Genomic DNA, 27126 nt, shown 5'->3' with positions numbered 1-27126 from the left:
TTAACTACGTTAGTAGACCCTGAGGTAGCAATCTGGTTGGCTGAGGTAACAATCTGCTTGGCAGTAGATGCTTGAGGTATACGAAGTTTAGAAAGGGAGGTTTGAACCACCCTTTCTGGGCCTAGGACAGGCTTAAGTACTTTAGTAGAGACTGAGGTAACAATCTGCTTGGCAGTGGATGCTTGAGGTACACCAAGTTTAAAAAGAAAGGCTTTAACTACCCTTTCTGGGACTAGTTTTGGTGTCGGACTGCCAGCATCTGAGTGACTGTTCACCACTTCGGAGGTAGAGCCCGCTACGTCTGGATCCACCAGTTCGTGGACTAATTTTGATTCTTTTAACAGCTCTGCCACTGTCTTAGACTTTGGTAGAACAGCTCGTTTTTGCCAGTAGTGGCTGGTGGGACTGCTATCACTCTCCATGCTGTCAGTCTCAGAGTCACTGTCATCTGACTCATCAGGTGCCACTGAATCTTGAGCTGATGAATCATTACACAAATTTGCCACTATTTTAACTTTTGATGGAACAACTCGTCTGTATTTGGTAATGGCACTGCTATCTCTCGTCCCTATACTAATTTCAGGTGCTGATTGGTCTATTAAAGTTCGTTTTGGCTTGGATCCACCACCATCAGCACCATCTGTTCCAGCACTGTCCAGTTCAGTTGAGTTGGAAGGCCTAGTAACAGTGAAAAAATATGAAATTTTTTTCTGCCCGTTTCCATCATATCCAGTTCAACGTTTCATTTTTATTTTCGCGAGGTGTGAATGACATTCAATCTGAAAAGAGTATAGAAAAATAAACTGAATCTGTAAGTTCATCTTGGAGTAAAAATTGACAATAAGGTCCAAGCTAAGATTGTGCTTGTAACAATATTTGAATAATATATCCCGACTATTATGACGACTTCTAATTACTAAAAGATGATTTTTTAAACATCTTGAAACACAGCTGGGTTATAGATTTACATTGCAATACTGACTTAAAGAAGTTTAATTTTTGATTTCAGAAGTTTAATTTCAGAAAAAACTCAGCTCTGGGTCAAATTTCACATTCAGGTCATCTTGCATGGAGGCTCTTGACTCGCGAAATGTCATACCTTAAATACCTTTCTCCAGGGGTTTTGTGGGGTCAAGTTACACTTGTAGTTATGTTTTTCCGTCTGATTAAATCTTTTAAAAATTAATATTTTCCTGATTAATTTTTATTATAAGCCCACCCAGCATGAGCAGTCTGGAGGAGAGTATGGAGGAGTTGAATTCGAATTTAATTAGAAATCAATCACCCCAGGGTTAAACTAGAATTCTTCCCCTCGAAATAGGAACAAATTGAATCCCAAACTGCAATCCATGATTTCAAACAGCTCTTAAAAAAGGAATTTAATGGATATGCCCCAGTATATGTTGATCGATCTTTAAGTGAAGAGGGATGCGGAAGTGGATGCTTTTTAAAAGAGCTCAGACTATGCATAGTGAAAAAACACAAGGCAGGGACCAGCACATTAACAGCTGAAGTAGCTGCAATCAATGTATGTTTAGAGACCCTAATTAAACTGAAACAGAGCAATAAACATATAGTAGTATTCTCTGACTCCAAATCTGCTCTGTATATCCTATGAAACACTACTTGTGAAACACTGGGCATAGGCCTACATCAAACCAAAGAAAACCTAAGCAGCCTTGGAAGATTAGGCTTTGTTACTAAATTTCAATATATACGTAGTTATCTAGGTAAAGAAGGAAATGAAAAAGCAGACAAGATAGCAAAGCAAGTAGCAAAAAGCCAAATGGAACCAGTGAAATCTCTAACTATAAAGGATACGACTAGATTATGACTAAAAACATTGCTTGAATTAAAGCTACCAAATTTATCCCCCTTTCCAACCAGTATACAATCAGTCTGGTTCAACTGCCTGTGTTCAAATATAGCTAACTTCAACCACCACTCTCCTTCATACAAAATAAAGCAGCCAAATGGATAAGTTGCCAATAGCCCATTTTGCAGGTACTTTAAAAACACAGAAAAAACCCCTAAGCATATATGATTGTATTGTAAAATACTTGAAAGAAAACTGTCAATGGATCTAAATCTACAACACCATATATAGTAGGTCAAAATACGCTGACTATATTGAATTAGATAAACCCTACTATGATGTTACCTCATATTATTATCTAATAGCTGATTTAAATCTTTCCATATTCATCCACATTTTGAATATTAATAAGCAGTGTTTACAACTAGTCAGTTTACTGTAACAGTAACATAATTTTTAGAACAAGAGAAACTATGTAGTAAGGGATTATCTCATTCAGTAAAAATTAAATTCTCTCAAGAAGAAGTGCATGAGCTTATCATGAGAAAAGAAGAAAAAATTAAAGATTTGGATATATTTTCAACCCAGACAAGAAAGAAGGGGGGTCAATCTTCTGATTTTCAGGACACTTGCCATGATTGTCTACAGTTGATTGATTAAATTTAATATAACAATGAACCTTGTTTATTTCGAAATCTGAGAGGTTTTTTTCAAAATAACAAAACAATAGGATGACTTCCATAGTTGCTGTCTGTTAAAGGTAATGTATCATGTTTAATTATCAATGTTGTGGTCAAGGTTTGTAGACTATTGGCCAAGATTGATAATTCTGAAAATTAGTAGTGGTCAAGATTAAAGTCTCAGCTGCATGGTAAAGGAAATACTGCATTCTAATCAGAGATACAGCTCAGATTAGGCACTGGCTAATCACTAGGAGTCTTACCCTCTAGGCCTAGGCTACAGCAACAGTAACAAAGAAATCAGACATCAAAGCAAGGGTAAATCATCTACTTATCCTGCTCCTGTATTTATATATCTCTTTCTGCTATTTTCATTAGTATTATATGGTACTTTATTACATATTAGCTATTAGCCTATATTATATATAACAAATTCCTCTAGTATTTAACTATAGGCTTATACATTGGGAAAAATGAATAAAAGTGAGTCTGAAACAAGATTGATTGCTTCAGGTTTGCTTATGTCACAAGCTGATGCTCATCACTGCTAAAAATCGGGGTGCAAACCCGTCATGTACACCAACTATTTTTATGTGGCATTTACCCAATTAGTTGTGCTCCAATGCATTTATGTAAAACCCAACAGTAATTTGGTACCCCCCCCCCAGACCCGGTAGGGAGTATTTGTTGTTTGTACCTTCATCAACATATTATGTACTCCTTCACCACTGTCGTAGTGTACCACAGGATCTGTACATCAGAATTTGATACCTACATCTAACCAAGTGTATCCATATAGAGCATAGCAGGACCTACTCCATAGAGAGCGTAGTAGGACCTATGCCATGTTTAATGTAGTACTGATTGTGGGGTGTAGCACTCAAATTCTTAGGTACAGATCCTGTGGTGTACTACTGCAGGGGTGAAGTAGTACATTATGTTGATGGTAGTACATAAAACAATTAATATCCCCTACTGCCCCATAACAATTTTCACTTTTGCATGTATTCTGAGAAAACCAATGGCCAATTTGCTTCTTCCTTTGAGCATATTTAAACTGAAGTGATGCAAAGAAAACCTCAAATATAAATAGGCTAAATGTATTTTCTCAGAATAGACCAAGACAAAAAGTGAAAACGTGTATGGGGGTATCTAATAGATTGAGGGCAGTACACTCGTTATTCTGGTATTTACCCAGTCAGCTAGAATGTGTAGACAATCTTTGTTTACATTAATAAAAACAACATACACTATATGGAGTGTCAATTACTAAAGCGTGACGACTCCTGGACACCTCACATTAACTAAACAGTTAAACAGGATCTGTATATGTTACAGACATGCCTGTTATGAGCTTTATTCCTGGCCTTATTCTATACTAATAAGTAACAGCTAATATACTGTACCTTCAGCTGCAGTTCAACCCCATGACTTAATGGCTAATGCTTTTTATGCTGTTGTTACGAAGCCACGTGTCTCTTAGGATTTGAAAACTTCACCGCAGTGCCGCGGTTAGATTCGCATTTTGACCATAAAGTTAAAACGTGATTTTGACCTTTCGTGAGCATTCGTTCGTTCGTCCGTTCGAAAATCGGATGAATTGCCAAAAAATATAAATTCTTCCCGAAAAAGTAAATCACGCCAAGAAATAAGCCAGTTCAAAATAAAAATAGCCAAGTTTTAAGCCACAAGCCAGTTCCAAAAATTTTCACGCCAGTCGCCGTCAAAATAAGCCAGTTTGGCGTAAAATAAGCCAATCTGGCCACACTGTTCCTCTGATATCTCTGAATCAGAATGTCTTCTCTCTCTGAACTGAATGCCCCCTACGCAAAATCGTCGCTTCGTCGTTTTAAAGGTCTTAACATTAAATCTACTTCTGTATTATACGTTTGTAGGTAGTTGAGGGGAATTGATTTTCTGTCAATTTGATCTAAAATCATAACTCTCGAAAACAAAATAAAAAACACATTAGGTCTTGGAAGGAGTTTCAGTTGCCCTCCAATCTTTACGGTCTCTTAAAAAGGACACTAGAAAAAAAAAAAAAACAACAAATAGAAACGCATCCGTGATCAGTGTTCTGGCAAAAACATACAATTCCACAGTTATGCAGATAGGAGATCATAACCCCCCCCCAATAACATTTTCTGATACGCTGAATCTGAAGGTCTGATTAAATTAAGATTTATTGACTTTTTGGGGTGTGTTTCTCCCTTTTTTGACAATCTGGCTTCCTGTTATCAAAATCTCTTAATACATCCAAATTCCTTTCTCTCCTGAGGCCTAGAGCCTTTGGTGAGTAAATATTAAACGCAGTGAAATTTAATCCAATGTAATGAAATGTAAACGCAATTGTTATCAAAATTCCATTTTTGTGTTTCGGTTACAATTTAGCTGAGTCGCTCCTTAATGACAATTTAACACTATGTTTATAACTGTTAATAACTGTTTGGTAAGACTTTTTGGGCTAACGTCCTATTTTTTTTTAAATAATCCTGTAGCAAACCAGAGTTTTTGAAGCACGATTCATGCTATTAAAATGTAGTATTTCTGAGTCCAGTTGAAATTTGCACTATTTTAGAAAATTCTCTTTTTCTGGGAAGCTTTTGGTTCCTTTACGTGTACGTAAAGGACTGAAATACCATTACAGGCGTCTTCTTGTCTTCGATATATTTGCTTACTTGGTTATTCAGCGTAAGCAGCAAATTTATGGCATATCCAGGGAAGAAATTTTTTTTGAAACGCTTTTCCGGTCTCATTACAAAAATGACGTTCATCGTAAAAACATAAGTTGTTCCCACAAAAGGATTTTCGTTATTACTTAGAAAAAATTGAATTCAGACAGCAATGTATTTTCACTATTAGTACGGTTAAGATAAGGGTAGCACCTTAAGAACTATTATACCTACAGAAACTCACAAGAAATATATTTAAAAAAAGCGATTGTAAAATTTAGAGGATAATTTTTGTACATAAATTTCTGCGTGTTCATTTTGCAGACAAGAAAGCTCAACTTATTTCAAAACAAAAACATATTTCCTTATTTTTATAATTACCTTTTCATACTGAACATTCAATTAGCATTCCCCCTTTTCTGCTATAATTCGAATATTTGAATTGAACTTATTCTGAACATAAGTAGAAAGGCCTTATTGACTCGTGACAGTACAAAATTCGGTTATCAAAAGAATGTATCTCGTGACAGTATACCATATATGGGCATAGTGTCCCTAGGGAGAACACCTGTGCTGTCAGTCCCGTACGAACACCAAATATGGTCAGACAGTCACTAGTGAGAACATCTGTGATGTCAGTCCCTATCTCACACCATATAGGGCATGGAATTCCCAGGAAAAATCCGTTTCTGAGAAATGTCTCTGGGCACAGTTTATTAATTTCTTTGATGTATTTCCAAGGAGACTTGTCTCCGGGTGAAGTTTATAAATGTCTTTGGAGTTCTTCCAGGAGAATTGTTTCCGGGCGAATGTTTTGATCTTAGAGATGAAGAGATTAACGCGGGAAAGGGTTTCTTAGTAATTTGAAATGAGACAGCGCAGGGATACCAAAAACAAAAGAAACACATTTAAGTTACGTTTAGGGATTATTTGGGCGAAACCGTTTTAGATATTTTAGGGAATTATTTTGGCGAAACAGTTAGAGACATTTTAAAAGATGATTTTAGAAGAGGTTTTATAAGAGGATTTAAGGGTGAAACTCTGTGGTCGTTATAATGCACAAGTTCCATTTGAACAGTGTCGTGAGGTCCCCTACCCCAACCCCAAAGGGCTCCGATCCCCCTAACCCAACCCCGAAGGAAGCCCCCCGCCCCCAAAGGTCCCCCCGGCGCCCAAAAGGCCCCCTGGGCCCCCCAAAGGGCCCCCGGCGCCCCAAAGGGCTCCCGGCGCCCCAAAGGGCTCCCGGCGCCCCAAAGGGCCCCCGGCGCCCCAAAGGGCCCCCGGCGCCCCAAAGGCCCCTGAGCCCCCATTTTTTTATATTTTTTAATTTTTGCATTTTGGGGCACAAAAGGGCCCCACCCCCAACTTTTGACTCCCCCTCACAACCGTAGTGGTTTGTCATGGTTTACCTGGTTGGTGTTACATTCTCTTGATTTTTCTGTGTTCTTTTTGAATTTCTTTCGTTGAAATGAAGGAGTTGGATTAAATTTAGTAGTGTTCTGTTCTGGTTTATCGTGTCATAGTTGCATTTTCTTGTTTTTCAAAGTTAATTGTTGATTTATTTAATCGAAATGCAAGAGTTGAAATATTTCAGTAGTGTTTTGTCAGGGTTTACCTTGTCAAAGTTACATTCTCTTAATTTTTCAAAGTTCATTGTGGATTTCTTTCATTGAAATGCAAGAGATGGATTATTTCAGTAGTGTTTTGTTATAGTTTACCTTGTTGCAGTTACATTTCTTGATTTTTCAAAGTTCATATTGAATTTCATTCCTTGAAATGCAAGAGTTGGAATATTTCAGTAGTGTTTTGTTGTGGTTTACCTTCTCAAAGTTACATTCTCTTAATTTTTCAAAGTTCATTGTGGATTTCTTTCATTGAAATGCAAGAGATGGATTATTTCAGTAGTTTTTCGTTGTAGTTTACCTTGTTGCAGTTACATTTTCTTGATTTTTCAAAGTTCATATTGAATTTCATTCCTTGAAATGCAAGAGTTGGAATATTTCAGTAGTGTTTTGTTGTGGTTTACCTTGTCACAGTTACATTCTCTTGATTTTTCAAAGTTCATTTTGAATTTCTTTCATTGAAATGCAAGAGTTGGACTATTTCAGTAGTGTTTTGTCGTGGTTTAATTTGTCACAGTTACATTCTCTTTATTTTTCAAAGTTCATTTTGAATTTGTTTAATTCAAATGCAAGAATTGAAATATTTCAGTAGTGCTTTGTCGTCGTTTACCATGTCACAGTTACATTCTCTTAATTTTTCAAAGTTCATTTTGAATTTCTTTCGTTGAAATGCAAGAGTTGGAATAATTCAGTAGTGTTTTGTCGTGGTTTACCCTGTCACACTTTCATTCTCTAGATTTTTCAAAGTTCATTTGAATTTATTTCATTGAAATGCAAGAGTTGGATTATTTCAGTAGTGTATTGTTGTGGTTTACCATGTCACACTTTCATTCTCTTGATTTTTCAAAGTTCATTTTCTATTTCTTTCGTTGAAATGCAAGAGTTGGAATATTTCAGTAGTGTTTTGTCATGATTTACCATGTCGCAGTTACATTCTGTTAATTTTTCAAAGTTCATTTTGAATTTCTTTCATTGAAATGCAAGAGTTGGAATATTTCAGTAGTGTTTTGTTGTAGTTTACCTTGTCGCAGTTACATTTTCTTGATTTTTTATAGTTCATTTTGAATTTATTTCATTTAAATGCAAGAGTTGGATTATTTCAATAGTGTTTTGTTTTATTTTACCTTGTCTCAGTTACATTCTCTTGATTTTAAACGTTCATTGAAGATTTCTTTAATTGAAATGCAGGAGTTGGAATATTTCAGTAGTGTTTTGTTGTGGTTTACATTGTCACAGTTACATTCTCTTGATTTTTTTAAGTTTATTTTAAATTTCTCTCATTGAAGTACATGAGTTGGAAAATTTTAGTAGTGTTTTGTTTTTGTTTAACTTGTCACAGTTACATTTTCTTGATTTTCAAAGTTCATTTGAATTTCTTTCATTGAAATGCATGAGTTGGATTAATTCAGTAGTGTTTGTTGTGGTTTATCGTGTCACAGTTACATTCTCGTGATTTTTCAGAGTTCATTTTGAATTTCTTTCGTTGAAATGCAAGAGTTGGAATATTTCAGTAGTGTTTTGTTGTGGTTTATCGTGTCACAGTTACATTCTCTTGATTTTCCAAAGTTCATGTTGGATTTCTTTCCTTGAAATGCAAGAGATGGATTATTTCAGTAGTGTTTTATTGTGGTTTACCTTGTCACCGCTACATTCTCTTGATTTTTCGCAGTTCATTTTGGATTTCTTTCGTTGAAATGCAAGAGTTGGATTATTTCAGTAGCGTTTCGTCATGATTTACCATTTCACAGCTCCATTCTCTTAATTTTTCAAAGTTCATTTTGAATTTCTTTCGTTGAATTTTGAGAATTTTGAATTTCTCTGTCACAGTAGTGTTTTGGTTCGTGGTTTACCATGATACAGTTACATTCTCTCGATTTTTCAAAGTTCTTTTGAATTTCTTTCATTGAAAGGCAAGAGGTGGATTATTTCAGTAGTGTTTTGTAATGATTTACCATGATACAGTTGCATTCTCTTGATTTTTCAAAGTTCATTTTCAATTTCTTCGTTGAAATGTAAGAGTTGGATTATTTCAGTAGTGTTTCGTCGTGGTTTACCTTGTCACAGTTACATTCTTTTGATTTTTCAAATTTCATTTTGAATTTATTTCGTTGAAATGCAAGAATTGGAATATTTCAGTAGTGTTTGTCATGGTTTACCTCGTCTCAGTTACATTCTATTAATTTTTAAAAGTTCATTTTGAATTTCTTTCATTGAAATGCAAGAGTTGAATTATTTCAGTAGTGTTTTGTTGTGGTTTATCTTGTCACAGTTACATTTTCTTGATTTTCAAAGTTCATTGTGGATTTCTTTCATAGAAATGCAAGAGTTGGAATATTTCAGTAGTGTTTTGTCATGGTTTACCTTGTCAAAGTTACATTCTCTTAATTTTTCAAAGTTCATTGTGGATTTCTTTCATTCGAATGCAAGAAATGGATTATTTCAGTAGTGTTTTGTTGTATTTTACCTTGTTGCACTTAAATTTTCTTGATTTTTCAAAGTTCATATTGAATTTCTTTCATTGAAAAGCAAGAGTTGGATTATTTCAGTAGTGTTTTGTTGTGGTTTACCTTGTCACAGTTACATTTTCTTGATTTTCAAAGTTCATTGCGGATTTCTTTCATTGAAATGCAAGAGTTGGATTATTTCAGTAGTGTTTTGTCATGGTTTACCTTGTCCCATTTACATTCTCTTGATTTTCAAAGTTCGTTGTGGATTTCTGTCGTTGAAATGCAAGAGATGGATTATTTCAGTAGTGTTTTTTTGTAGTTTACCTTGTCACAGTTACATTCTCTTGATTTTTCAAAGTTAATATTGAATTTCAGTTCATTGAAATGCATGAGTTGGAATATTTCACTTGTGTTTTGTTGTAGTTTACCTTTTCATAGTTAAATCCTCTTGATTTTTCAAAGTTTATTTTGGATTTCTTTCCTTGAAATGCAAGAATTGGAATATTTCAGTAGTGTTTTGTCGTGGTTTACCTTGTCACACTTTCATTCTCTTGATTTTTCAAAGTTCATTTTGAGTTTATTTAATTGAAATGCAAGAGTTGGATTATTTCAGTAGTGTTTTGTCGTTGTTTACCTTGTCACAGTTACATTCTCTTGATTTTTCAAAGTTCATTTTGGATTTCTTTCGTGAAATGCAAGAGTTGGATTATTTCAGTAGTGTTTTGTCATGATTTACCATGTCACAGTTGCATTCTCTTGTTTTTTCAAAGTTCATTTTGAATTTCTTTCATTGAAATGCAAGAGTTGGAATATTTCACTAGTGTTTTGTCGTGGTTTACCCTGTCACAGTTACATTCTCTTGATTTTTCAAAGTTCATTTTGAATTTCTTTCGTTGAAATGCAAGAGTTGGAATATTTCAGTAGTGTTTTGTCGTGGTTTACCTTGTCACAGTTACATTCACATACAGTTACAGTTACATACAGTTACATGTAGTGTACATTCTCTTAATTTTTCAAAGTTCATTTTGTATTTCTTTCCTTGAAATGCGAGAGTTGGATTATTTCACTATTGTTTTGTCGTGATTTATCTAGTCACAGTTACATTTTCTTGATTTTTCAAAGTTCATTTTGAATTTCTTTCCTTGAAATGCAAGAGTTGGAATATTTCAGTAGTGTTTTGTTCGATGAGTTTACCATTGTTCATCAGCTGTATACATTTCTCTTGATTTTTCAAAGTTCATTGTTGGATTTCTTTCAGTTGAAATGCAAGAGTTGGATTATTTCAGTAGTGTTTTGTTGTAGTTTACCTTGTGACAGTTACATTCTCTTGATTTTTCAACGTTCATTGTGGATTTCTTTCATTGAAATGCAAGAGTTGGATTATTTCAGTAGTGTTTTGTTGTGGTTTACCTTCTGAAACTTATATTCGACTGAATTTTCAGAGATCATTTTGGATTTCTTTCGTTGAAATGCAAGATTTGGATTATTTCAGTAGTGTTTGTCGTGGTTTACTATGTGAAAGTTATATTCTCTTGATTTTTAAAGTTAATTTTGAAATTATTTCATTGAAATGAAAGAGTTGGAACATTTTAGTAGTGTTTTGTTGTGGTTAACCTTGTCACTCTTATATTCTCTTGATATTTCAAAGTTAATTTTGAATTTCTTTAATTGAAATGCAAGAGTTGGATTATTTCAGTAGTGTTTTGTTGTGCTGTATCTTGTTACAGTTACATTCTTTTGTTTTTACAAAGTTCATTGTGGATTTCTTTCAATGAAATACAAGAGTTGGATTATTTCAGTAGTGTTTTGTTGTGGTTTACCGTGTCACAGTTACATTTTCTTGATTTTTCAAAGTTCATTTTGAATTTCCTTCATTGAAATGCATGAGTTGGAATATTTCAGTAGTGTTTTGTTGTGGTTTACCTTGTCGCAGTTACATTCTCTTGATTTTTCAAAGTTCAATTTGAATTTCTTTTATTGAAATGCAAGAGTTGGATTATTTCAGTAATGTTTTGTCGTGCTTTACCTTTTCACATTTACATTCTCTTAATTTTCAACGGTCATTGCCGATTTCTTTCATTGAAATGCAAGAGTTGGATTATGTCACTAGTGTTTTGTCGTAGTTTATCGTGTCGCACTTACATTTTCTGAATTTTTCGAAGTTCATTTTGTATTTTTTTCATTGAAATGCATGAGTTGGAATATTTCAGTAGTGTTTTGTTGATGTTTATCGTGTCACTGTTACATTTTCTTAATTTTTCTAGGCTCATTTTGGATTTCTTTCATTGAAATGCAAGAGTTGGATTATTTCAGTAGTGTTTTATCATGGTTTACCTTATCACCGCTAGATTCTCATTATTTGTCGAAGTTCATTTTGGATTTCTTTCGTTGAAATGCAAGAGTTGGATTATTTCAGTAGCGTTTCGTCATGATTTACCATTTCACAGCTACATTCTCTTAATTTTTCAAAGTTTATTTTGAATTTCTTTCGTTGAAATGTAAGAGTTGGATTATTTCAGTAGTGTTTTGGTTCGTGGTTTACCATGATACAGTTACATTCTCTCGATTTTTCAAAGTTCATTTTGAATTTCTTTCATTGAAATGCAAGAGGTGGATTATTTCAGTAGTGTTTTGTAATGATTTACCATGATACAGTTATATTCTCTTAATTTTTCAAAATCAATTTTAGATTTCTTTCGTTAAAATGCAAAAGTTAAATTATTTCATTTGTGTTACGTCGTGATTTACCTTGTCACAGTTATACTCTGTTGTTTTTTAAAAGTTAATTTTGAATTTTTATAATTAAAATGCAAAAGTTGGATTATTTCATTAGTGTTTTGTAATGGTTTACCTTGTCAAAGTTACACTCTCTTGATTTTTCAAAGTTCATTTTGAATTTCTATCATTGAAATGAAAGAGCTGGATTATTTCAGTAGTGTTTTGTCATGGTTTACCTTGTCATATTTACATTCTCTTGATTTTCAAAGGTCATTGTGGATTTCTTTCATTGAAATGCAAGAGTTGGAATATTTCAGTAGTGTTTTGTTGGGGTTTAACTTGTCACAGTTACATTTTCTTGATTTTTCAAATTTCTTTTTGAATGTAATTCATGGAAATGCATAATATGGAATATTTCAGTTGTGTATTGTCGTTATGTATAATTTCGCACTTTCTATTTCTAGATTTTCGAAATTCATTGAGATTTATTTCATTGATATGCATGAGATGGATTATTTCAATAGGATTTTTGTGTGGTTTACCACGTCGAAGCTACATTTTCTTAATTTTCAAAGATCATTCCGGATTTCTTTCATTGAAATGCCAGAGTTAAAATATTTCAGTAGTCTTTTGTTATGGTTTACCTTGTTGTAGTTACATTCTCTTGCTATTTCAACGTTCATTTTTGAATTTCTGTCGTTGAAATGCAAGAGTTGGATTATTTTAATTGTGTTTTGTCGTGGTTTACCCTGCCACAGATACATTCTCTTGATTTTTCAAAGTTCATTGAGATTTCTTTCATTGAAATGTAAGAGTTGGATTATTTCAATAGTGTTTTCTCGTGGTTTACATTGTCACAGTTACATTATCTTGATTTTTCAAAGTTCATTTTTGGATTTCTTTTATTGAAATGCAAGAGTTTGAATATTTCAGTATTGTTTTGTTGTGTTTTACTTTGTCACAGTTACATTATCTTGATTTTTTCAAAGTTCATTTTGGATTTCTTTCATTGAAATGCAAGAGTTCGAATATTTCAGTAGTGGTTTGTCGTGGTTTACCTTGTCACAGTTACATTCTCTTGATTTTTCAAAGTTCATTTTGAATTTAATTCATTGAAATGCGAGAGTTGGATTATTTCAGTAGTGTTTTGTAGTGGGTTACCGTGTCACAGTTAAATTCTCTAGATTTTTCAATGTTAAATTTGAATTTCTTTCATTGAAATACAAGAGTTGAAATATTTCGCTATTGTTTTGTCGTGGTTTACCATGTTGCCGTTAAATTCTATTAATTTTTTAAAGTTTAATTTGAATTTCTTTCGTTTCAATGTGTTATTTGGATTATTTAAGTAGTGTTTTTTTGTGGTTTACAAAGCCGCACTTGCATTCTAATAATTTTTCACACTTTAGTCCCAATTTAATTAGTTGAAAAAAAAGAGTTGGAATATTTCAGTAGTGGATTGTCGTGGTTTACCTTGTCACAGCTACATTCTCTTGATTTTTCAAGGTTCATTTTCGAATTTTTTCGTTGAAACGTAAGAGCTGGATTATTTCAGTAGTGTTTTGTCGTGTTTTACCATGATATAGTTACATTCTCTCGATTTTTCAAAGTTCATTTTGAATTTCATTCGGTGAAGTTCAAGATTTTGAATATTTCAGTTATGTTTTGACGTGGTTTACCATGATACAGTTACAATCTCTTGATTTTTCAAAGTTCATTATCAAATTTTTTCGTTGAAATGTAAGAGTTGGATTATCTCAGTAGTGCTTCGTCGTGGGTTACCTTGTCACAGTTACATTCTCTTGATTTTTCAAAGTTCATTTGAATTTCTATCGTTGAAAAGAAAGAGTTGGAGTATTTCAGTAGTGATTTGTCATGGTTTACCTTGCCGCAGTTAGACTCTCTTTCTTTTTCAAAGTTCATTTTGAATTTTTTTCATTTAAATGAAAGAGCTGTATTATTTCAGTAGTGTTTTGTCGTGGTTTACCATTGTCACTGTGACATTCATTTGTTTTCTAAAACCAAATTTTTGATTTATTCCGTTGACATGCATTTGTTAAATTATCTCTAAAATGTCTTGTCATTGTTTACATAGTTACTGTTAAATACTCATAAGTTTTCATTGCTCAAAACGGGTATCTTACATTGAATTACTTTAATCGTATTATTTCGTAATGGATTTGTTTTGGCTCAAATTGTCACTGTTACATTCTCTTTATTTTTCAAAGTTCATTTTGAATTTCTTTCGTTGAAATGCAAGACTTGAAATATTTCAGTAGTTTTTTGAAGTACTTTACCTTGTCACGGTTACATTCTATTTATTTTTCAGAGTCCATTTTTTGGATTTCTTTCTTTGAAATGCAAGGGTTGGATTATTTCAGTAGTGTTTTGTCGTGGTTTACCTTGCCACAGTTACATTCTCTTGATTTTTCAAAGTTCATTGTGGATTTCTTTCGTTGAAATCAAGTGATTTTAGTTGTGTCGTTTACCTTGACACAGTTACATTTTCTTGATTTTTGTTAGGTTATGTTAGGCTAGATCAAGTTAGGTTAGGTTAGGTTAAGTTAGGTTAGGTTAGCCTACGTACACGCGCGTACTTAGGCTAACCTAACTTAACCTAACCTAACTTGATCTAGCCTAACCTAACAAAAATCAAGAAAATGTAACTGCGTCAAGGTAAAGCACAACAAAACATATTTCAACGATAAGAAATCCACAATGAACTTTGAAAAATCAAGAGAATGTAACTGTGACAAAGTAAATCACGACAAAACACTACTGAAATATTCCAACTCTTGCATTTCAACGAAATAAATACAAAATAAACTTTGAAAAATTAAGAGAAGGAATCTTTGACAAGGTAAACCACGACAAAACAATACTGATATATTCTAACTGTTGTATTTCACAGAAGTCAAACCAAAATTAACTTTTAAAAATTAAAAAAATTAAAGTCTGAAACGTTTAACTGAGACTACATACTAAAGAAATGATCCATCTCTTGCGTTTAACCGAAATAAAGCCAAAATAAACTTTGAAAAATCAAGCGAACACAACTCTGACACGGTAAACCATGAGAAAATACTTATGAAATATTCCTATTCTTTCATTTCAACTGAAATAAAACAAAAATGAACTTTGAAAAATCAATAGAATGTAACTGTGACTAGGTAAACCACATCAAAACACTGCTGAAATATTCCAACTCTTGCATTTCACCGAAATAAAACCAAAATGAACTTTGAAAAACTAAGAGAATGTAAGTGCGACAAAATAAACCACGACAAAACCCTACTGAAATATTCCAACTCTTGCATTTCAACGAAATAAATTCAAAATGAACTTTGAAAAATCAAGAGAATGTAACTGTGAAAGGTAAACCACGACAAAACACTACTGAAATAATCCAACTCTTGCATTTCAATGAAAGAAATTCAAAATGAACTTTGAAAAATTTACAGAATGTACCTGCAACATGGTAAACCATGACAAAACACTACTGAAATATTCCAACCCTTGCATTTAACCGAAATAAATTCAAAATGAACTTTGAAAAATTAAGAGAATGTAACTGTGACAAAGTAAACCACGACGAAACACTACTGACATAATCCAACTCTTACATTTCAACGACAGAAATCAAAAATGAACTTTGAAAAATCAAGAGAATGTAACTGTATCATGGTAAACCACGAAAAAACACTACTGAAATAATCCACCTCTTGCATTTCAATGAAAAAAATTGAAAAGAACTTTGAAAAATCGAGAGAATATAAATGTATCATGGTTAACCACGACAAAATACTGCTGAAATATTCCAGCACTTTCATTTTAACGAAAGAAACTCAAAATGAGCTCTGAAAAATGAAGGGAATGTAACTGTGAAATTGTGAATCATGACTAAACACTACCGAAATAATCCAACTCCTTCATTTCAATGAAATAAATCCAAAATGAACTTTGAAAATCAAGAAAATGCAACTGTGATAAGGTAAACGACGACAAAACACTACTGAAATATTCCAACTCTTGCATTTCAATGAAAGAAATTCAAAATGAACTTTGAAAAATCAATAAAATGAATGTGCAAAAAGATAAATAATGACAAACACTACTGAATTAATTCAACTTTTGAATTTTAACGGATGAAATTCAAATGAACTTTGAAAAATCAATAGAATGTAAGATTGACATGATAAAATACGACCAAACACTACAGAAATATTCTAACTCTTGAATTTCAACGAAAGAAATCCAAATGAACTTTGAAAAATAAAGAGAATTTAGCGGTGATACGGTAAATCCAAATAAAACACTACTGAAAAAATCTGTCTCTTGCACTTCAATAAAAGAAATCCACAATGAACTTTGGAAAATCAAGAGAATGTAACTCTTACATGCTAAAGCACGACAAAACAATACTGAAATATTACAACTCAGCCGTTTCAACGAAAGAAATCCAAAATTAACTTTGAAAAATCAAGAGAATGTAACTATGAAAAGATAGATTACGACAAAACACAACTGAACTATTCAAGCTCTTGAATTTCAATGAAATAACTCTAAAATGAACGTTGAAAATCAAGAGAATGTATCTGCGACATTTTAAGCTACAAAAAAACACTATTTAAATAATCCAATTTTTATAATTCAACTATACAATTAAAAAATGAAAATCGAAAAAAAAAGAAAATTTACCTGCGACAAGTTAAACTACAATAAGATACAACTGAATTAATAGATCTCTTGAATTTCAATTAAAGATATACGAAATGCAAGTTTAAAATCAAGAGAATGTAACTTAGACATGGTAAACTACAACAAATCATTACTGAAATGTTCCAGCTCACTAATATAATTGACAAAGATCCACAATGAACTTTGAAAGTCAAGAGAATTTATCTGCTAAGAAGTAAACCATAACAAAACACTACTGAAATAATCAAATTCTCTCATTTCAATTAAATAAATCCAAAATGAAAATTTAAAAATTAAGATAATGCAGCTGTAACAAGGTAAACCACAACAAAATACTAGTGAAAAATTCCAACTCTTTCATTTAAGCGAAAAAAATTAAATAAGTACTTTGAAACATAAAGAGAATGTAAATATGACATGTTAAATCATGACAAAACGCCACATATATTCCAGATCTTTCATATCTCTCAATAAATCAAAAACGAAATTTTAAAAATAAAAATAATTACACTATGACAAGGTGAACAACAACAAAACACTACTGAAGCATTCCAACTCTTGAATTTCAATGAAATAAACTCAAAATGAACTTTGAAAAATCAAGAGAATGAAAGTGTGACAAGGTAAACCACGACAAAACACTACTGAAATATTCCAAATCTTGCATTTCAATGAAATAAATTCAAAATGAACTTTGAAAAATCAAGAGAATGTAACTGTGACAAGGTAAACCACAACAAGACGCTACTGAAATATTCCAACTCTTGCATTTCAAGGACTGAAATTCAATATTAAATTTGAAAAATAAAAAGATATTAACTGCGACAAGGTAAACTACAACAAAACACTACTGAAATAATCCATCTCTTGCATTTCAATGAAAGAAATCCACAATGACCTTTGAAAATCAAGAGAATGTAACTACGCCAAGGTAAACCATGACAAAACACTACATAGATAATCCATCTCTTGCATTTGAATGAAAGAAATCCACAATGAACATTGAAAATCAAGTGAACGTAACATTGAAAAGGTAAGCAACAACCAAACACTACCGAAATAATCCGCCTCTTGCATTTCAATGAAAGAAATCCACAATGAACTTTGAAAAATCAAGAAAATGTAACTGTGAAAAGGTAAACCACGACAAAACACTACTGAAATAATCTAACTCTTGCATTTCAATGAAAGAAATTGAAAATGAACTTTGAAAAATCTAGAGAATGTAACTGTGAAATGGTAAAGTACGACAAAACACTACTGAAATATTTCAACTCTTGCATTTCAATGAAAGAAATTCAAATGAACTTTGAAAAAATAAGAGAATGTAACTGTGACAAGGTAAACAAAGACAAAACACTATTGAAATATTCCAATTCTTGCATTTCCATTAAATAATTTCAATAGGAACATTTAAAAATCAATAAAATGTAAGTGCGACACGGTTAACCGCAACAAAACACTACTGAAATAATCCATCCCTTCCATTTGAATGAAATAAATAAACAACTAACTTTGGAAAATTAAGGAAATGTAAGTTTGACAAGTTAAACGCTGACAAAGCACTACTGAAATAAACTAAATCTTGTTTTTCAATTAAAGGAATCAACAATTAACTTTGAAAATCAAGAAAATGTAACTATGACACGATAAACCAGAACAAAAAACGACTAAATTTAATTCAACTCCTTCATTTGCATGAGAGAAATTCAAAAAGAACTTTGAAAAATCAAGAGAATGTAACTGCGACAAGGTAAACCATGACCAAACACTACTGAAATATTCCAACTCTTGCATTTCAACGAAATAAATTCAAAATGAACTTTGAAAAATTAAGAGAATGTAACTGTGTCAAGGTAAATCATGACAAAACACTACTGAAATATTCCAACTCGTGCATTTCAATGAAAGAAATCCAAAATGAACTTTGAAAAATCAAGAGAATGTAAATTTATCATGGTAAATCATGACAAAACACTACTGAAATAATCCACCTCTTGCATTTCAACGAAAGAAATTCAAAATGAATACTCTTGCATTTCAATGAAAGAAATTCAAAATAACTTTGAAAAATCGAGATAATGTAAATTTATTATGGTAAACCATGAACCAAAACGCTACTGAAATAATCCAACTCTTACATTTCAACGAAAGAAATTCGAAATAAACTTTAAAAAATCAAGACAATAGATCTCTGACAAGGTAAACCACGACGAAACGCTACTGAAATATTCCAAATCTTTCATTTTAGCGAAATAAATCCGCAATTAACTTCGAAAAATCAAGAGATTGTAACTGTGACACGATAAATCACGACAAAACACTAATGAAATATTCCAACTCTTGCATTTCAATGAAAGAAATCCATAATGAACCTTGAAAGATCAAGAGAATGTAAGTGTGACAAGATAAACCACAACAAAACACTACTGAAATATTCCAACTCTTGCATTTCAATGAAAGAAATTCAAAATAAACTTTGAAAAATCAAGAGAATGTAACTGTGAGATGGTGAACCACAAAAAAACACTACTGAAATATTCCAACTCATTCATTTTAATGAAATAAATTCAAAATGAACTTAGAAAAATCAAGAGAATGTAACTATGACAAGTTAAATCACAACAAGATACTACTTAAATATTCCAGCTCCGGCATTTCAATGAAAAATATCCACAATGAATCTTGAAAATCAACAGATTGTATCTGTGACAATTTAAACCACATCAAAACACAATTGAAATAATCCAACTCTTGCATTTCAATGAAATAAATTCAAAATGAACTTTAAAAAATCAAGAAAATGTAACTGCGACAAGGTAAACTACAACAAAACACTACTGAAATATTCCAACTCTTGCATTTCAATGAAAAAAATCCGCAATGAAATTTGAAAATCAAGAGAATGTAACTGCGACAAGGTAAACTACAACAAAACACTACTGAAATAATCCAACTCTCGCATTTCATTGAAAGAAATCCACAATTAACTTTGAAAATCAAGAGAATGTAACTGTGAAAATGTAAACCACAACAAACCACTTCTGAAATAATCAAATTCTTGCATTTCAATGAAATAAATTCAAAATGAACATTTAAAAATTAAGAGAATGCAGCTTTAACAAGGTAAACCACAAAAAAATACTATTGAAAAATTCTAACTCTTGCATTTAAGTGAAAAAAATCAAATAAGAACTTTTAAACCATAAGCGATTGTAGCTGCGCCATAGTAAATCATGACAAAACAGTACTGAAATATTTCAACTCTTGCATTTCAACGAAAGAAATCCAAAATGAACTTTGAAAAATCAAGAGAATGAAAATGTGACAAGGTAAACCACGACAATACACTACTGAAATAACCCGACTCTTGCATTTCAATGAAATAAATTCAAATGAGCTTTGAAAAATCAAGAGAATGAAAGTGTGACAAGGTAATCCACGACAAAACACTACTGAATTATTCCAACTTTTGCGTTTCAACGAAAGCAATACAAAATGAACTTTGAAAAATCAAGAGAATGTAGCTGTGACAAGGTAAACCATGATAAAACACTACTGAAATAATACAACTCTTGCATTTCACTAAACAAATCCAAAACGAATTTTTAAAAATCAAGAGAATGTAACTTTGACATGGTAAACGACGACAAAGCACTACAAAAGTAATCCAACTCTTACATTTCAATGAAAAAAATCCAAAATGAACTTTGAAAAATAAAGAGAGTGTAACGGTGACAACGTCAACCACGACAAAACACTACTGAAATATTCCAACTCTTGAATTTCAATGAAATAAGTTCAAAATAAACTTTTAAAAATCAAGAGAGTGTAACTCTGACAAGTTAAACCAAAACAAAACACTACTGAAATATTCCAGCTCTTCCATTTGAATGAATGAATTTCAATATGAACTTCCAAAAATCAAGAAAATGTAACTGAAACAAGGTAAACTACACCAAAACACTACTGAAATAATCAATCTCTTGCATATCAATTAAAGAAATCAACAATGAACTTTGAAAAATTAAAAAAATGTAACTTTGACAAGGTAAACCATGACAAAGCACTACTGAAATATTCTAACTCTTGCATTTCAAAGAAAGAAATCCACAATGAACTTTGAAAATCTAGAAAAAGTAACAGTTATAATGTAAACTAGAACAAAAAACGTCTGAAATATTTGAACTCCTGTATTTGAATGAGAAAAATTCAAAAATAAATTTTAGATATCAAAAGAACGTAAATGCGACAGGATAAATGACAAGCTCATACTACGATTGTGAGGGGGAATCTAAAGTTGGGGGGTGGGGGCTCTTTTGTGCCCCAAAATGCAAAAATTAAAAAATATAAAAAAATGGGGGCTCAGGAGCCTTTGGGGGACCCAGGGGGCCGTTTGGGAGCCCGGGGGACCTTTGGGGGCCGGGGCTTCCTTCGGGGTTGGGGTAGGGGGATCGGAGCCCTTTGGGGTTGGGGTAGGGGACCTAACAACACTGTTCAAATGGAACTTGTGTATTATAACGACCACAGAGTTTCACCCTTAAATCCTCTTCTAAAACATCTTCTAAAATCATCTTTTAAAATGTCTCTAACTGTTTCGCCGAAATAATTCCCTAAAATGTCTAAAACGGTTTCGCCCAAATAACCCCTAAACGTAATTTCTGCGTGCTGAAATATTCCAACTCTTGCATTTCAAAGAAAGAAATCCAAAATGAACTTTGAAAAAATAAGAGAATGTAACTGTGACAATGTAAACCACAACAAAACACTACTGAAATATTCCAACTGTCCTAGTCGATTACGTCATTCTATGCCCATATATGGACTCCCGTCATGACCTACTGATAGGGTTCTACCGATTATGTAATCAATTTCTCAGAAATCCAACTGTCCTAGTCGATTACGTCATTCTATGCCCATATATGGACTCCCATCATGACCTCCTGATAGGGTTCTACCGATTATGTAATCAATTTCTCAGAAATCCATTTGTCCTAGTCGATTACGTCATTCTATGCCCATATATGGACTCCCGTCATGACCTTCTGATAGGGTTCTACCGATTATGTAATCATTTTCTCATAAATCCATTTGTCCTAGTCGATTACGTCATTCTGACCATATATGGACCCCGTCACGACCTCCTATAGGGTTCTACCGATTATGTAATCAATTTCTCAGAAATCCATTTGTTCTAGTCGATTACGTCATTCTATGCCCATAAATGGATTCCCGTCACGAACTCCTCGTGAATCAATAATTCCCCTTAGAAACAACAAATTAATTCCCCTTTCGTGAATCAATAATTCCCCTTAGAAACAAAAAATTAATTCCCTTTTCGTGAATCAATAATTCCCCTTAGAAACAACAAATTAATTCCCCTTTCGTAGATCAATAATTCCCCTTAGAAACAATAAATTAATTCCCATTTCGTGAAAGATCAATCAACTTTGACATCGTCCGTCAGACAATAATAAACTTCGCCCGGAAACAATTGTCCTGGATGAACTCCAAAGACATTAATAAACTTCGCCCGGAGACAGTTCTCCTGGACGTAGACCAAAGACATTAATAAACTTCGCCGGAGACAATTCTCCTTGAAAATACATCAAAGTGAGGAAAATCCTGTTTTTTCTTTCTCAGTGACAAAAACCATAAAACAGACATAAAATGCTGTTGACATCCAAGAAAACAACAAATAAATCGACCTTGAAACATCCATCAATGGAAAAAATCCTGTTTTTCCATTCTCACTGACAAAAACCATAAAACATCCATAAATTGCTGTACTCGTCGCTGTTTTTTTTTTCATTCTCACTGACAAAAACCATAAAACAGACATAAATTGAAGTTGACATCCATGAAAAACAACAAATAAATTGACTAACACTCATAACCGTCCAAAAAACATCCATAAAAGTGAGAAAAATCCTGTTTTTTCAAGTGAGAAAAATCCTGTTTTTTCATTCTCAGTGAGAAAACCATCTCCCTAGGGACTCTATGCCCATATATGGTGTGGGCGTGGGACCTCCTGACCCCTTTCTACTTTTTATATTGACATAGTCTTTTCAGGGAAAAAGAAAATAGTATTTTAAATCTTTTCTTTTTTAAGACTTTATAGTTTGGCCTGCTATTTGTATGCTGGAGAGAAATTTTCAGCAATTTTTAACAACATACACTCTTTCAAAAATCTGGACACAAATAGTAGTGTTTAATTTAGTTTCATACCTCCTCTAATTGACCTGAAATGGAAAACTTAATACCATTCGCAAAAATCTGTTTACTTTCTTTGATAGCTTGGATACACTTACACTATTTTGATTTGGTTAAATTTTAAGAGCAGAAATAGCACCTAAAGTTTGAAAATAATACCCTCAGTCGTTCTTGTGATACTGCTGAGATGCCTTATTGGGAATTAGCATTAACACAGTGAATTTTGATTTAATCTTAAGGCAACATTTAGTTTTTAAACATATTGGGCAAATAGGAGGGTGGGTGTGGGAGGGGGATTAATTGCCCTCCAGTCACTTTCGACTATTAAAAAGGACATAAGCCCTTTCTATTTCCAATCGAATGAGCCCTTTTCAAAGTTACCACGACAACTCCTTCGATACGAATTGCCCTGGTCTAAACAACAACAACAACAAAAAATAATACATTATACCCACATGGATCTTTACTATAAAAATGTCAAACCTTCAAATCACTTTTGACTATTAAAAAGGGCACTAGGCCTTTCGATTTCCAATCGAATGAGCACTTTTTGAAACGACAACGCTTTCTACAAACACCTTATATGTCCCAGGGCATAAATTACAACCCTTACCCTAAGGGCTGTTAGGGTAGTTGTCATCCTCTAAGACTTAATTTCCAGAACTTTCATCTATGTTAACAAAATGGCTATCTTAAAATTTTGATTGGATGTGTTTGGGGAAATGGTGGGCGTGAGAGGGGTGTTAGTCACTCTCCAATCACTTTCAACTATTAAAAAAGGCACTAGCCCTTTTAATTTCCAATCAAATGAGCCCTTTTGAAGTTTCTACAACAACGCTTTCAATGAAAACCTTATATGTCCCAGGGCATAACTTACAACCCTTGCCCTGAAGGCTGGTGGGGGGGGGGGGAATTTTCATTCTAAAATACCTAATTTCCAACACTTTTTACTACGTTGAACAAAATGGCTATCTGAAAATGTTGATTGGATGTGTTTGGAAGAATGGTGGAAGTGAGAGGGGGGTGAGTTACCCTCCAATCACTTTCAACTATTAAAAAAGGCACTAGCCCTCTCAATTTTCAATTGAATGAGCCCCTTTTGAAGTTTTACGACATCTCTATCTATAAAAAAACTTATATGCCCCCAGGGCATAACTTACAACCTTTGCCCTGGGGGCTCTGGGGGTTATTACATCATTAAATACATAATTTCCAGAACTTTCAAGTACGTGGAACAAAATGGCTATCTCTAAACTTTGATTGAATGTTTTTGGGGAAATGGTGGGCGTGAGAGGGGGGTTAATTATTCTCCACTCACTTTTGACGATTAAAAAGGGCAATTTCAATTTCCAATCAGATGAGCCCTGTTTGAAATTTCTAAAACAAATTTCTATATAAACTTTATATTCCCCCAGGGCATAACTTACAACCCTTGCACTGAGGGTTCTGAGGCGGTTATCATCCTAAAAGACCTAATTTCCAGAAATTTAAACTACGTTGAACAAAATGGATATCTCAAAATTTTGATTGGATGTGTTTGGGGAAAAGGTGGGCATGAGAGGGGGGTTAGTTGCCTTCAAATCACTTTTCACTGTTAAAAAGGGCACTAGCCCTTTGATTGGATGTGTTTAGGGAAATGGTGGGCGTGAAAGGGGCGTTAGTCGCTCTCCAATCACTTTCAACTACTAAAAAAGCCACTAGCCCTTTCAATTTCCAATCGAATGAGCCCTTTTGAATTTTCTACGACAACGCTTTCAATAAAAACCTTATATGCCCCCAGGGCATAACTTACAACCCTTGCCCTGAGGGCTGTGGGGGGGAGGGTTGTCATCCTCAAAGACCTAATTTCCAAAATTTTCAACTACGTTGAATAAAATGGCTATCTAAAAATCTTGATTGGATGTGTTTGGGGGAAAGGTGGGCCTGATAGGGGGGTTTGTTGCCCTCAAATCACTTTCGACTATTAAAAGGGGCAGTAGCCCTTTGGATTTCGAATCAAATGAGCCCTTTTTCAAGTTTCTACGACAAAGATTTCAATAAAAACCTTACATACCCCCAGGGCATAACTTATAACCCTTGCCCTGAAGACTGTGGGGGGAGTATCCTGCTCAAAGGTATAATTTCCTGAACTTTAAACTCTGTGGAACGAAATGGCTATCTCAAAATTTTGCTTGGATTTGTTTGGGGAGATCGTGGGCGTGGAAGGGGGGTTAGTTTCCTTCCAATTACTTTCTATTATTAAAAAGGGAACTAGCCATTTAAATTTCCATTCGAATCAGCTCTTTTTGAAGTTTCTACGACAATGCTTTCTATACAAACCTCATATGCCCCCAGGGCATAACTTACAACCCTTTCCCTGAGGTGTGTGTGGGGAGGGGGGGGGTTATCATCCTTAAAGACCAAATTTCCAGCGGTTATCCCAAAATTTTGATTGAATGTGTTTGGGGAAAAGGTGGGCGTGAGAGGTGAGCGTTAGTTGTCCTCCAATCACTTGAATATTATTAAGGGCACTAGTTTTTTTGAAGTTTCTACGAGAACGCCTCCTATAAAACCTTATATGCCCCCAGGGCATAACTTACAGCCCTTGCCATGAGGGCTGTGGGGAAGTGTCCTCCTCAAAAACATAATTTCTATCTGAAAATCAACTATACTGAACAAAATGGCTATCTCAAATTTTGATTGGATGTGTGTCGGGTAATGGTGGGCGTGGAAGATGTGTTAGTTGCCTTCCAATCACTTTCGACTATTAAAAAGGGCACAAGCCACTCCAATTTCCAATTGAATGAGCCCTTTTCGAAGTTTCTACGACAACTTCTTCGATACGAAGTGCCCTGGTCTGAAGGAAAAAAATAATAAATAATATATTGTGCCAACATCGTTCTTATATGCCCCACGGGCATAACTTAAAACCCTTACCCTGAGGGTTGTGGGGGAGTATCCTCCTCAAAAACTTATTCTCTATCTGGAAATCAACTACGCTGAATAAAATGGCTATCTCAAAATTTTTATTGGATGTGTTTGGGGGAATGATGGGCGTAGGAGGGGGGGGGGGCTAGTTGCTCTCCAAACACTTTCGACTATTAAAAGGGCACTAGCCACTCCAATTTCTAGTCGAATGAGCCCTTTTCGAAGTTTCTACGACAACTCCTTCGATACGAAGTGCCCTGGTATGAAAAAAAAAATCATAGGCAGCGCGCTAGCGCTGCCTAAGTAAAGAACGATGTGGGCACAATGTGTTGTTTTTGTTTGTTTTTTTCTCGATACCCGGGCACTTCGTATCGAAGGAGTCGTTGTAGAAACTTCGAATAGGGCTCATTCGATTGGACATTGGAGTGGCTAGTGCTCTTTTTAATAGTCGAAAGTGATTGGAGGGCAACTAGCCCCCCCCCCCCCCACGGCCATCAGTCCCCCAAATACGTCCAATCAAAATTTTGAGATAGCCATTTTGTTCAGCGGAGTTGATACCCAGATAGAAAATAGCTTTTTCAGGAGGACACTCCCCCACGACCCACGGGGCAAGGGTTTTAAGTTATGCCCTGAGGGCATGTAAGGTTTTTATAGAAGGCGTTGTCGTAGAAACTTCAAAAAGGGCTCATTCGATTGTAAATTCAAAGGGCTAGTGCCCTTTTTAATAATTGAAAGAGATTGGAGGGCAACTAGCCCCCCCCACGCCCATCATTCCCCCAAATACGTCCAATCAAAATTTTGAGGTAGCCATTTTGCTTAGCGTAGTTGATTTCCAGATAGAAATTATCTTTTTGTGGAGGACACTCCCTCACACCCTCGGGGCAAGGGTTTTAAGCTATACCCTGGGGGCATATAACGTTTTTATAGAAGGCGTTGTCGTAGAAACTTCAAAAAAGGCTCATTCGATTGGAAATTCAAAGGGCTAGTGCACTTTTTAAAAGTCGAAAGTGATTAAAGGGCACCTAGCCCCCCCCCCCCCGACACCCATCATTCCCCCAAACACATCCAATCAAAATTTTGATATAACCATTTTGTTCAGCGTAGTTGATTTCCAGATAGTAAATATCTTTTGAGGAGGACACTCCCCACAACCCTCGGGGCAAGGGTTTTAAGTTATGCCCTGGGGGCATATAAGGTTTTTAAAGAAGGCGTTGTCGTAGAAACTTCAAAAAAGGCTCATTCGATTGGAAATTCAAAGGGTTAGTGCCCGTTTTAATAGTCGAAAGTGATTGGAGGGCAACTAGCCCCCCCCCCCGCCCATCATTACCCCAACACATCCAATCAAAATTTTTAGAT

This window comes from Artemia sp. Qi Xiang Cuo, chromosome 5 (genome assembly GCF_049724085.1).
Source record: "Artemia sp. Qi Xiang Cuo chromosome 5, ASM4972408v1, whole genome shotgun sequence".
Classification (NCBI taxonomy): Eukaryota; Metazoa; Arthropoda; class Branchiopoda; order Anostraca; family Artemiidae; genus Artemia; species Artemia sp. Qi Xiang Cuo.
Note: the sequence above shows the minus strand (reverse complement) of the source record.